Genomic DNA, 13,203 nt, shown 5'->3' on the forward strand with positions numbered 1-13,203 from the left:
AATTACTAAAGCTACTCTGGACCTACAGAACAATTACTAAAGCTACTCTGGACCTACAAAACCATTTACTAAAGCTTCTCTGGACCTACAAAACCATTTACTAAAGCTACTCTGGACCTACAAAACAATTACTAAAGCTACTCTGGACCTACAAAACAATTACTAAAGTTACTCTGGACCTACAAAACCATTTACTAAAGCTACTCTGGACCTACAAAACCATTTACTAAAGCTACTCTGGACCTACAAAACAATTACTAAAGCTACTCTGGACCTACAAAACAATTACTAAAGTTACTCTGGACCTACAAAACAATTACTAAAGTTACTCTGGACCTACAAAACCAATTACTAAAGCTACTCTGGACCTACAAAACAATTACTAAAGCTACTCTGGACCTACAAAACCAATTACTAAAGTTACTCTGGACCTACAAAACCATTTACTAAAGCTACTCTGGACCTACAAAACCATTTACTAAAGCTACTCTGGACCTACAAAACCATTTACTAAAGCTACTCTGGACCTACAAAACCATTTACTAAATCTACTCTGGACCTACAAAACAATTACTAAAGCTACTCTGGACCTACAAAACAATTACTAAAGCTACTCTGGACCTACAGAACCAATTACTAAAGTTACTCTGGACCTACAAAACCATTTACTAAAGCTACTCTGGACCTACAAAACAATTACTAAAGCTACTCTGGACCTACAAAACAAATTACTAAAGCTACTCTGGACCTACAAAACAATTACTAAAGCTTCTCTGGACCTACAAAACCATTTACTAAAGCTACTCTGGACGTACTCTGGCAGCAACACCCGAAGATCCGGGAGATCGTGACCAAGTCGAAGGGGCAGCCGAGGAAGCGGCTGCTGCACGTGTACAACCTGTGTAAGGGCAAGATGATCTGCGAGGGCGGCGACGAGCTTGACGTCACTAAGGACCCGGACGACCCCACCAAGCTCAAGAAGTCTGCCACCCACGGCGGATGTGGCCGGTAAGGAGGCGCGCCCGCACGCCCGCACACACACACACACACACACACACACACACACACACACACACACACACACACACACACACACACACACGCACACACACACACACACACACACACACACACACACACACACACACACACACACACACACACACACACACACGCACGCACGCACACACACACACACACACACACACACACACACACACACACACACACACACACACACACACACACACACACACACACACAAACACACACACACACACACGCACACACACACCCACACACCCACACACACACACACACACACACACACAGCCTCGGGGGCCTCGTAGCCTGGTGGATAGCGCGCAGGACTCGTAATTCTGTGGCGCGGGTTCGATTCCCGCACGAGGCAGAAACAAATGGGCAAAGTTTCTTTCACCTTGAATGCCCCTGTTACCTAGCAGTAAATAGGTACCTGGGAGTTAGTCAGCTGTCACGGGCTGCTTCCTGGGGTGTGTGTGTGTGTGGTGAAAAAAAAAGTAGTTAGTGTAGTTAGTAAACAGTTGATTGACAGTTGAGAGGCGGGCCGAAAGAGCAAAGCTCAACCCCCGCAAACACAACTAGGTGAATACAACTAGGTGAATACACACACCCACAGTGCAATGATAGAAATGGTTGGGCACGTTTCCTATCACCTAATGCACCTGTCCACCTAGCAGTAAATAGGTACCCAGGAGATAGTCAGCTTGGTGTGGGGTTGCACCCTGGGGGAGGGTCTGTAGTTCCACCCTGCGGGGGGAAGGGGGAGGATATGGACCTCAATATAAGCCTAACATATGTATATATACTCTGGCTGCCTGTCCCCCGACACAATGAACTATTATAAAATTATATTTATATTTCAAATTATGTGATGAAACTAATTTGAAAATCATAATGTAAATACAGCTTTAAACTTTAAAATATATAACTTTTAAATACAGCTTAAAACCTCACGAAACAGTATCATAAAACCACACAGAAGGTCAGGAAATATTGATGAACCACCCGAGGGCGGCGGGCCATCCTGACACGTGTACTGCCCTCAGGTACCAGCCCAACGTGAAGAGGATGGGACTCGAACTGGTGGCTGAGTGGAAACACGTCAATGAAGACACACAGGACCGCAAACAGATCGTGACGGCTGAGAGGGTGTACGAGATCTTCAGACACATCTCTGGTAAGACAGGTCACCTAGTTGTGCTTGTGGGGGTTGAGGGGAAGGAGCATTCCTTATCCTTTCCCCCTGATAGTTCCTATCAAGGCAAGCACTAAGCCATTGCGACTATATAGCACTTGGAAGGGGTCAGGATTAGGATTTGGGATGGGACGGCGGGGACAGAATGGTGCCTAACCACTTGGACGGCCGGGGATTGAACGCCGACCTGCATCAAGCGAGACCGTCGCTCTACCGTCCAGCCCAAGTGCTTGGACACACTTTGGCTCTCTGTTCCCGCTTCCTAACAGTCTATCAATTAGTGTACAAGTTTCTAAACCTATTGGGCTCTTGTCATATCTACATTTGAAACTATGGAATCTACCTCCTCCATATCACTGTCTAATGCATTCCACCTGTTAACTACTCTGACACTGAAGAAGTTCTTTCTAACATCCCTGTGGCTCATTTAGGTACTCAGTTTCCACCTGTGTCCCCTTGTACGCGTGATAATGGCTTATCCTAACTGTTCTGTCGTCCAGTGCCGTGAGGTTTAATTCCTGCTGCTATTCCTCATAGCTCATACCCCTCAACTCTGGGAGTAAACTGGTGGCAAACCTTTGAACCTTTTTTAGAACTTCGTTTTTTGCTTGAATACATATGTGTTTAAGACAATGCTTGAGGGTGTTTTGTGGAAGCGAGTGTTTAGCTTATTATATACACAGGCCTCCTGTCCCCGACAACGGGAATTATTATATACAGAGTCAGTCAAAATTTGGTATTAGGTGGGTATAGTAGTGAGCAGCTGAGACACGTCACAGCCTCTGCTGGACTTGTTATTGGTTATCTCTGGTCATCGGCAGGAATTGGGCAGAAGTAACCTAAGATACTCTATCCTACTGTGATGTATCTCATTGTCTCAGTGAACGCACTTGAACCTGAGACCTATCACATGTACACAACACGGTTCATAACGATATGTATACGGTTTTGACAATCAGAAATGAACTTTGCTGGAATCTCTTGAAGGATTTAACTCCCCAGAAACACACACACACACACACATTTAAATTTAAACATAAATGACTACAATAGGTTAGGCAAGGAAATTCAACAGGAGAAACAGCTTTTGTCAGCACAGATGGAGGAAGTTACACAGGGAATAGAACAGTGCAAGAAAGATATGCAACTCACTTATGCACAAGTGGCCAAGGAGAAGGAAAAAATAGAAGAAGCAGTAAAGGAAGTCAAACACTGCAGCAACCAAGATAAAACAAACATTAGGCTAGAAGTGAGGAAAGAATTGGCATCTAACCCGAAGTTGGTGCAAAACACAGTTGATCGGAGTAAGTCCCTGATCATTTTTGGCTGCAAAGAAAAGGCGATAACATCTAGGTCAGAAAGAGCTGTAGAAGAAGCTAAAGTAGTAGATAAAATTGTTGGCCTCGTGGAAGGTCTTACAAACAGAGAGAATGTGTGCGACTACAGGAGAATAGGCAGGTACGTAAAAGGGAAAGATCGACCTTTGAGGATCACCCTAAACGGTGCCAAACAGATGGAAGAAGTACTAAGGAATGCTAGAAAATTGCAAAGGGATGAGGATGGGAAAGGGTGGTCATTAAGACGAGATCTTTCAAAAGAAGATAGAGAGAAGCTGAAACTGAACCTCGCCGAGGCAAAACATTTAAATGAGAGCAGGAATGAAGAAGAAATAAATTCTTTTGTCTACAAAGTGATAGGGGTAGGCAAACCAGTAAAGTGGTACATAAAGGCAAACCAACAAAATCAATAGAGAGAGGGGGAGTGAAGAATAAGGAGAGGGGGAACAAGTTCCTGAAGATTGCATACACCAACATAGATGGAGTGAGATCGAAGATACTGGAGTTAAGTGATGTAATACAGCTGCAGACACCAGACATTGTTGCACTCACGGAGACAAAACTTGAAGATGTAATTTTAAATGAGGTCATATTCCCAAGGGGCTACTCAACTTGGAGACGGGACAGAAAAATTAGGAAAGGCGGTGGCGTTGCTGTGCTGGTAAAAGAACACCTAAAGGTGAAGGAAATAATGACTGCCAATCCACAAGAAGTTGACATAATAGCACTAGAGATCTGCTATGAGGATGATAAACTAATGATGATAAATGCATATAGTCCACCGCCAAGCAGCACATGGTCAAAGGAGGAGCTAGATAGTAAACGTGAAGGTCTTATAACAATAATGAGAGAGATTATAGCGAGAGCGGATAACGATAGATCACGACTGTTGATAGTCGGTGACTTCAACTTGAAATCCATAGACTGGGAAGCATATGAAGCTAAAACAGAAGATTTTTGGACCTGTAAATTTGTAGACCTCATCCTGGAAACATTCTTGTATCAACATGTTAAACAAGCTACGAGGATGAGGGAAGGGGACGTTCCCTCCATGCTAGATTTGATATTTACCAGGAAGGAGGAAGAGATATTTGACATTCAGTACCTTCCTCCCTTGGGTAAAAGTGACCATGTCTTTTTGGGAATAATGTATGCAATGCGTTATAAGCTGGAAGAAAATAAGGAGGTTGAAGCAGTTGAAAAACCAGACTTCAGGAGAGGACATTATGGTGACCTTAGAAATTTTTTTAGTGAGTATAATTGGACAGACTTGATGCTAGGCAAGGAAGTGAATGAGATGTATGGCAAGTTTTGTGAAATATATGATAAAGGCACAAAAAAATTTATACCAAAACAGAGATGCAGAACTAGGAAACAGGATTGGTTCAATAGAAATTGCGAGAGGGCTAGAGACCGAAAGACACAAAAATGGAATCAATACAGGAAGAGGTCGAACCCCCAAACATACCAGCGATACAAAGATGCGAGAAACAACTACACGGAAGTGAGGAGAGAGGCAGAAAGAAATTTTGAAAAAGGGATTGCGGACAAATGTAAAACAGAACCAGGTCTATTCTATAAATTCATAAACAACAAATTGCAGGTAAAGGATAATATTCAGAGGTTGAAAATGGGAAATAGATTCACGGAAGATGAAAAGGAAATGTGTGAAACACTAAACGAAAAGTTCCAAAGTGTGTTTGTACAAAATGAAATCTTTAGGGAACCAGATACAATAAGAATTCCAGAGAACAACATAGAACACATAGAGGTGTCTAGAGACGAAGTGGAAAAAATGCTCAAGGAGCTCGGTAAGAACAAAGCAGCTGGCCCAGATGGCGTTTCACCATGGGTTCTGAGAGAATGTGCATCTGAGCTCAGCATTCCACTTCACCTGATCTTTCAGGCATCCCTGTGTACAGGAATCGTAGCAGACGGGTGGAAACAGGCTAACATAGTTCCAATCTACAAAAGTGGCAGCAGGGAAGACCCCCTCAATTATAGACCTGTATCATTGACAAGTGTAATAGTGAAAGTATTGGAAAAACTAATCAAAACTAAATGGGTAGAACACCTAGAGAGAAATGATATAATATCAGACAGACAGTATGGTTTTCGATCTGGAAGATCCTGTGTATCGAATTTACTCAGTTTCTATGATCGAGCCACAGAGATATTACAGGAAAGAGATGGTTGGGTTGACTGCATCTATCTGGACCTAAAAAAGGCTTTCGACAGAGTTCCACATAAGAGGTTGTTCTGGAAACTGGAAAATATTGGAGGGGTGACAGGTAAGCTTCTATCATGGATGAAAAATTTTCTGACTGATAGAAAAATGAGGGCAGTAATCAGAGTCAATGTATCAGAATGGAGAAATGTCACAAGTGGAGTACCACAGGGTTCAGTTCTTGCACCAGTGATGTTTATTGTGTACATAAATGATCTACCAGTTGGTATACAGAATTATATGAACATGTTTGCTGATGATGCTAAGATAATAGGAAGGATAAGAAATTTAGATGACTGTCATGCCCTTCAAAAAGACCTGGACAAAATAAGTATATGGAGCACCACTTGGCAAATGGAATTTAATGTTAATAAATGTCATGTTATGGAATGTGGAATAGGAGAACATAGACCCCACACAACCTATATATTATGTGAGAAATCTTTAAAGAATTCTGATAAAGAAAGAGATCTAGGAGTGGTTCTAGATAGAAAACTATCACCTGAGGACCACATAAAGAATATTGTGCAAGGAGCCTATGCTATGCTTTCTAACTTCAGAATTGCATTTAAATACATGGATGGCGATATACTAAAGAAATTGTTCATGACTTTTGTTAGGCCAAAGCTAGAATATGCAGCTGTTGTGTGGTGCCCATATCTTAAGCAGCACATCAACAAACTGGAAAAGGTGCAAAGACATGCTACTAAGTGGCTCCCAGAACTGAAGGGCAAGAGCTACGAGGAGAGGTTAGAAGCATTAAATATGCCAAAACTAGAAGACAGAAGAAAAAGAGGTGATATGATCACTACATACAAAATAGTAACAGGAATTGACAAAATCGACAGGGAAGACTTCCTGAGACCTGGAACTTCAAGAACAAGAGGTCATAGATTTAAACTAGCTAAACACAGATGCCGAAGAAATATAAGAAAATTCACCTTCGCAAATAGAGTGGTAGACGGTTGGAACAAGTTAAGTGAGAAGGTGGTGGAGGCCAAGACCGTCAGTAGTTTCAAAGCGTTATATGACAAAGAGTGCTGGGAAGACGGGACACCACGAGCGTAGCTCTCATCCTGTAACTACACTTAGGTAATTACACTTAGGTAATTACACATACCAGGCTAGGCTCGTCCATGCTGCGGCCGAGGGGCACTTCCAATTATATCAAGCTGCAAGAGGATAGTCAGAGGGATAGGAGCCCTAACCAAGAGAATAATGAACATGGAATATGGAGTCATATTAAATGGAACGTATATATATTATTGTAATATTTATATATATATATATATATATATATATATATATATATATATATATATATATATATATATATATATATATATGTCGTACCTAGTAGCCAGAACGCACTTCTCAGCCTACTATGCATGGCCCGATTTGCCTAATAAGCCAAGTTTTCATGAAATTATTGTTTTTCGACTACCTAACCTACCTAACCTAATGTAACCTAACTTTTTCGGCTACCTAACCTAACCTAACCTATAAAGATAGGTTAGGTTAGGTTAGGTAGGGTTGGTTAGGTTCCGTCATATATCTACGTTAATTTTAACTCCAATAAAATAAAATTGACCTCATACATAATGAAATGGGTAGCTTTATCATTTCATAAGAAAAAAAATAGAGAAAATATATTAATTCATGAAAACTTGGCTTATTAGGCAAATCGAGCCTTGCATAGTAGGCTGAGAAGTACGTTCTGGCTACTAGGTACGACATATATATATATATATATATGTCGTACCTAGTAGCCAGAACTCACTTCTCAGCCTACTATTCAAGGCCCGATTTGCCTAATAAGCCAAGTTTTCCTGAATTAATATATTTACTATAATTTTTTTCTTATGAAATGATAAAGCAACCCTTTTCTCTATGTATGAGGTCAATTTTTTTTTATTGGAGTTAAAATTAATGTAGATATATGACCGAACCTAACCAACCCTACCTAACCTAACCTAACCTATATTTATAGGTAAGGTTAGGTTAGGTAGCCAAAAAAAGCTAGGTTAGGTTAGGTTAGGTAGGTTAGGTAGACGAAAAAACATTAATTCATGAAAACTAGGCTTATTAGGCAAATCGGGCCTTGAATAGTAGGCTGAGAAGTGCGTTCTGGCTATTAGGTACGACATATATATATATATATATATATATATATATATATATATATATATATATATATATATATTTATATATATATATACATATATATATATATATATATATATATATATATACATATATATATATACATATACATATACATATATACATATACATATATATATATATATATATATATATATATATATATATATATATATATATATATATATATATATATATATATATATATATATATATATATATATATTATAATTGTGTACATAGGTAGGCCTTGGATAGGTTTGGTGTTTTGGTTTTATTGTTAATTGTTTATACTGGTAGCGGGGTGTTGTTAGCGCGCGCCTGTGCTTGTCTTGTTCCAGACGAGGAGTGTTACCTGCTGGGGATGGACCCCAAGTTCGCGCGGCCGGACTGGATGGTGCTGACGGTGCTGCCGGTGCCGCCCCTGCCCGTGCGGCCCGCCGTCGTCATGTACGGCTCCGCCCGCAACCAAGACGACCTCACCCACAAGCTCGCCGACATCATCAAGTCCAACAACGAACTCATCCGCAACGAACAGTGCGGCGCTGCCGCTCACATCATCTCCTGAGAATCCTCAAGAACCTGCAGTTCCACGTGGCCACGATGACAGACAATGACATGCCTGGCATGCCCAGGGCCCTCCAGAAATCAGGGAGGCCCCTCAAGGCCCTTAAGACTCGCCTCAAGGGTAAGGAGGGCAGGATTCGGGGCAATCTGATGGGCAAGAGAGTGGATTTTTCGGCGCGGACGGTGATTACAGCTGATCCCAATTTACGGATTGACCAGGTGGGGGTCCCTCGCTCCATCGCCCAGAACATGACGTATCCGGAGATTGTCACACCGTTTAACTTCACCAAGTGAGCTCTCCCTGACCACTGACATCTCTCCCTCAGTAGAACAAGTATTAGTCTCACTCACCTTAACTTTATCTCCAGTCTAACTCTGCAACACATACACACAATAATATCACAATAACCTCATATATCTATGAGAATATATTTGGAGCAGGACAGGCAGGATGGAACCCGTGTCCTGGCGCGTGATCCCACGTACTGTCCTGGCGCGTGATCCCACGTACTGTCCTGGTGTGTGTCTGGGGTGACCCAGGGCGCGGGTCCATCCCACCGTCCTGCTCCAAAGATTTTCTCATAAATCCACAGCATTATATACATTGACCACACTCCAGGGTCAAGATTCATGAAGGACGCACGTCTCTATTTACGAAACTTGTACATCTTGTGTCTGTCATGGCGGTTTAGTCTCTATTAAACAGTTGACGAGCGCAGGACACGCTACGAGATCGCTCACAACCCGAAGTTATTATTGTTTGTAAACAACCTCGTAGTGCTTCCGAGCTCCTAAACTCTTAAATAAATACAAGCAAAGCCCCCATAACAGAACAAAAAGGATGTAGAGGTTCCGTAAGTGAACATCTAAATGACATGATGAATGCTGGTCATTAAAAGTGCTACAACAGAATATTTGTGTGGTGCAGGATGATGGAGCTGGTGAAGCGTGGCAACAACCAGTACCCAGGAGCTAAGTACATCATGCGAGACAACGGAGCCCGCATTGACCTCCGCTACCACCCGAAGCCCTCCGACCTCCACCTCCAGTGTGGCTACAAGGTGGAGCGCCACATCACTGACGGAGACCTCATCATCTTCAACAGGCAGCCCACACTCCACAAGATGTCCATGATGGGTCACAAGGTCAAGGTGGGTCACTGTGTGTCTCACCAGGTCACCACCTCCTGGCTGAAATGCACCAGGTCACCACCTCCTGGCTGAAATGCACCAGGTCACCACCTCCTGGCTGACATGCACCAGGTCACCACCTCCTGGCTGACATGCACCAGGTCACCACCTCCTGGCTGACATGCACCAGGTCACCACCTCCTGGCTGACATGCACCAGGTCACCACCTCCTGGCTGACATGCACCAGGTCACCACCTCCTGGCTGACTTCCACCAGGTCACCACCTCCTGGCTGACATGCACCAGGTCACCACCTCCTGGCTGACTTCCACCAGGTCACCACCTCCTGGTCTACTTACATTATTGTACACAAATTATTGTGTAAAAATTAGTTAATAGTTTCTCTCTCAAATGTACTGGCCGTGGAAGTTGTCTATGGAGCGTGTGGAGGCGCGTAGCAGTATGGTACATCGATTAAGGACGGCTTTTGTATTATTATTATTATATACCACAGGCGTGGCCCACACATTTACAATGCTAACCAGCATATATACATTTTCTTCTGTCATCCGTGGACAGGGTTAGAGATGAGTTAAATATATAGTTCAGGGATTTATTGAACAATCAACCACAGAAGGTGATTGTAGTGCTTTTAAAATGCTAATCTAACCTACAGACATAAATACATAGATACACAGAGTTACGTTTGCCCTACATAAAGTGGTCGATGTGTTCTTTACATAGTATTATTAATGTGCATTTACAAAGGTGAAATGTAATTCTGATCAGCTTCCACATATACTTTATACACATACATACATACATATACATACGCACACATATACATATATATACATATATACACATATACATGCACACACATACATTTATGGCTCTCCTATTCTGAGAGGGTGAGATAGCTGATAGAGAAACTAGCGTGTTATTAAGTACTCAATCACTGAAGGTGATTAAGGTGCTTTTACAAGCTCAGGTTATATAGTTACATCATATATATATTTATTTATTTATTTATTTATATACAAGAAGGTACATTGGGTATGTGAGAATAAATAGCATAGTAATTTATACTCTTGTAAAGCCACTAGTACGCGCAGCGTTTCGGGCACGTCCTTAATCTAACAGATAATTTTAAGTAGGTAAATTCTAGTGGAATTAATAAAATGATAACAGATACATTGCAAGAAAGAAAAAAATGAGATAAGAGAGATTAGTAGGTATATTAAAGCACATTGGTGTATTAAAGCTCTGATTGATTATATTGACAGCTTGATTGGTAATTTAAACGAAGATTAATAGGCACAATACAGCAAATTGAAAGCACATATATGAAGACAGCAATGATCACAATGGTAAAGTTGTTTGGATTGGGTACATGAAGATTGGGAGATTGGGTAGTACTAGATACAGTGCAGTTTTAAAGCAATAAGTGTCAGGGTTCATCCCCTTCCACCCTGTGGTTGGGGTCGTCCCACAGGTCTTAGCCCCTCAGTACCGGGCACCACTGTTCACCCTTGGGCTCCCCCAGTCAACTAAGGGCTGGCCTTATACACCCCTAGCTGAGTGGGGAGGTTCAAGCTTCTTATAACTCGCTTAAACCTGCCTGTCCTGACACTGGAACGCTTTCTTCTTCTTCTTTATCTGGTCTACTCAGGTCGCCAGCTGGGTGTTTATACTCGTGTCCCAGCAACACATCAGTGGTCTTAATGGTTATCTTAATCAAGGATGCAATATCATGTGCAGTACAATGGTGTCACTAATGGTCTCATAAATATATAATATATATAGCCCTAGAGAATGGAGGCTCACTTAAACGCCTCAGTTAGTTTAAGAGTTTATTGAAGAAAACATATATACAGTTACAAATGTCATAAAGAAATGTCTATGTTGAAATCATCCGCTTGCGGCAGCATTTCTCGATGACACGTCTTTGGCAACACGGTCAGCTGACTGGATCCACTCCCCCGGCGCGGGCACACACCTCGCGCCTCTGGCAGCACGATCAGCTGACGGTTCTAGCTGTCAGAACGTCGTGACTTTCCCACGCCTCCAGCGATGCGATCAGCTGTGCGTTTCAGAGTACGTTGCTGGCTCCTTACCTTGAGGTGCTTCCGGGGCTTAGTGTCCCCGCGGCCCGGTCGTCGATCAGGCCTCCTGGTTGCTGGACTGATCAACCAGGCTGTTAGACGCGGCTGCTCGCAGCCTGACGTATGAGTCACAGCCTGGTTGATCAGGTATCCTTTGGAGGTGCTTATCCAGTTCTCTCTTGAACACTGTGAGGGGTCGGCCAGTTATGCCCCTTATGTGTAGTGGAAGCGTGTTGAACAGTCTCGGGCCTCTGATGTTGATAGAGTTCTCTCTCAGAGTACCTGTTGCACCTCTGCTCTTCAATGGGGGGTATTCTGCACATCCTGCCATGCCTTCTGGTCTCATGTGCTGTTATTTCTGTGTGCAGGTTTGGGACCAGCCCCTCAATTATTTTCCACGTGTAAATTATTATGTATCTCTCCCGCCTGCGCTCAAGGGAGTACAGATTTAGGCTCTTTAGTCGGTCCCAGTAATTTAGATGTTTTACTGAGTGGATTCTAGCAGTAAAGGATCTCTGCACGCTCTCCAGGTCAGCAATTTCTCCAGCTTTGAAAGGGGCTGTCATTGTGCAGCAGTACTCCACTCCAGAGAGCACAAGCGTTTTGAAAAGTATCATCATGGGTATAGCATCTCTAGTGTGGAAAGTTCTTGTTATCCAACCTGTCATTTTTCTTGCAGTTGTGACGGCTACTTTATTGTGTTCTTTAAAGGCAAGGTCTTCCGACATGAGTACACTCAGATCCTTTACATTGCCTTTTCGTTCTATGTTATGATTTGCCTGAGTTTTGTACGTGGCTTCTGTTTTTATATTTTCAATTTTTCCGTAGCGCATGAGCTGGAACTTATCCTCGTTAAACACCATATTATTTTCTGTAGCCCATAGAAAGACCTGATCTACATCTGATTGGAGGTTTGCCGTGTCCTCTATGTTGCCAACTCTCATGAAAATCCTAGTGTCATCTGCAAAGGATGATATAGTGCTATAGGTTGTGTTCTGGTCTATGTCCGATATGAGGATGAGAAAAAGTACTGGAGCAAGCACAGTACCCTGGGGGACTGAGCTCTTCACGGTTGATGGGCTGGATTTTATTTTGTTGACTATTACACATTGGGTTCTGTTAGTCAGGAAATTGTAGATCCATCTGCCTATTTTCCCGGTAATTCCTTTTGAACGCATTTTATGTGCAATAACACCATGGTCACATTTATCAAAAGCTTTTGCGAAATCTGTGTAAATTACATCAGCATTTTGTTTGTCTTCCATAGCATCTAATGCCATATCATAGTGGTCTAGCAACTGCGACAGGCAAGAGCGCCCTGTTCTGAAACCATGTTGTCCGGGGTTATGGAGATGCTGTGATTCCATGTATTTTGTGATCTTACTTCTTAGCACTCTCTCAAAAATTTTTATGATGTGCGATGTTAGTGCTATCGGTC

At 42.4% G+C, this 13,203-nt stretch overlaps 1 pseudogene; it reads left to right on the plus strand.

Moving 5' to 3' along the window:
- The window catches only part of LOC123754484 (DNA-directed RNA polymerase II subunit RPB1-like), a 96,363-nt pseudogene that overhangs the window by 48,514 nt on the left and 34,646 nt on the right, over positions 1–13,203 (plus strand).

Source organism: Procambarus clarkii, chromosome 18 (assembly GCF_040958095.1).
Source record: "Procambarus clarkii isolate CNS0578487 chromosome 18, FALCON_Pclarkii_2.0, whole genome shotgun sequence".
Lineage (NCBI taxonomy): Eukaryota > Metazoa > Arthropoda > Malacostraca > Decapoda > Cambaridae > Procambarus > Procambarus clarkii.